This window comes from Austrofundulus limnaeus, unplaced genomic scaffold (genome assembly GCF_001266775.1).
Source record: "Austrofundulus limnaeus strain Quisiro unplaced genomic scaffold, Austrofundulus_limnaeus-1.0 Scaffold49, whole genome shotgun sequence".
Lineage (NCBI taxonomy): Eukaryota > Metazoa > Chordata > Actinopteri > Cyprinodontiformes > Rivulidae > Austrofundulus > Austrofundulus limnaeus.
In genome coordinates, this window is record NW_013952451.1 from 1,193,774 (window position 1) to 1,195,415 (window position 1,642).

Below are 1,642 nucleotides of genomic sequence, written 5' to 3' on the forward strand. Positions count from 1 at the left end.
ATTCTATTCTATTCTATTCTATTCTATTCTATTCTATTCTATTCTATTCTATTCATGGCAAAGCATAAGAACAGCCCCTCTAGATCAGTTTTTGGCTCCTGTGGTACATCCAAAGTAAATAAATCCAGCTTGCTAACCAACCACTAAACCCCACCTGTCATGCGTACAGCTGATATTGTAATTCTAAGGCTAAAATGACCATAAAAATCTGTTTAGGCTGTAACAATACCACCTAGAAATCTCTGGAGAGTGTGGATGAAACCTACCATTCTTTCAGCCATTACCTAAGCCACACAGTAGGCTAACACCATAAAAACGTCACGGTCACCCTCATTAGCAGGTGGGATGGGGCTGTTTTGATTTGCATGTGTATACATGAGGTCTGCAATTGCTTCCATATGGGCACCCACTTTATTGTTTAATATTACCAGCATCGCGTTACTCCGTGATGAAGCGATTCCAGTTTTTCCACAACCACAGATATTTTTCTAAATGTGCTCGACATGTCCGGGATTTCCTACCTTTTGATGGGATGCAGGGACGGTGTGTGTTTTCACTACACTGCGGCTTGGCTATCTTCTTCACTTATACGTGTGTCCAATCCTAGGAGAGGGAGAAATGTGGTGTGAACAAAGAGTGCTGTAATGTGCATGTGTAAATGTGTGTGTGCATGCGTGAGCATATAAAGATGGCAACCTTGAAGGGACCGTTGGGACCTTGGGGCCACATTGGCTCCCACTTCCTAACCAGTCGTGCCACATTGATTCTGTTTCCATGACCATAGTGGAAGGAACAATAAAATGGCTGTTGTGGATGTGTGGTCTACTGACACAGGAGGGACAAGGACAGCTCGGGACAAACTGCTCTAAGCCAGTGAGGCCTGGAAAGCTTTGTGAATGCTTTTCTGTCTTTGCTGTGTGTTCATTTTTGGTTCGTTGTTTGAGACTCTTCTCAGTATGAATAAAGTAGTCCTTCAGAAATACAAAAAAATCAGCACAATTTCTTTTTTCACTACATGCTGGGAAAAAGTCAGGCATAAGACTTCTGTCATCTGAAACATAAAGCTACCCCTTTACTTATTTGGTCACAAAGATGAGTCCCAACAAAGGTGGTGATGAAGGTCAAAATACAAAATGAAGCAGAAAAGTTGAAAACATATTAATTCAGTGAGGATCAAATTTTGATCTAAGTTATAGAAATATTTATAACTAATAACCTAATTAAACAGAATGAAAAGTTTAAGTATAAATGTCACAGCATTCAGGTGTAAAATATATAAATATGTCTTTTATAAACACGATGTTCTCACTCCCATATTTATACAACTGTATGTTGAGGCCAGGTGAATAACGACAATAAACTCATGGGTCTTTACATTTCAAACTTCATATAATGCACTCCTTACATATTTTGAAGGGGAAAGAAAACAGCTTTGATTGATTTCTCACCAAAAACTCCAAGCCACTTTTGTGCCAATCTAACCCTCATGCAGTACAATTTGATACTATAAATGTGACCCATCATCAAAATGAGGATTAAGTCAAATTTGGTCAAAATTACCTAATGACATTTTCAGATTCTTGGCTTTAAAAGCTACATTTTGATAGCTGAATCATTCTGATATCATAAGCTTATCCAGAGA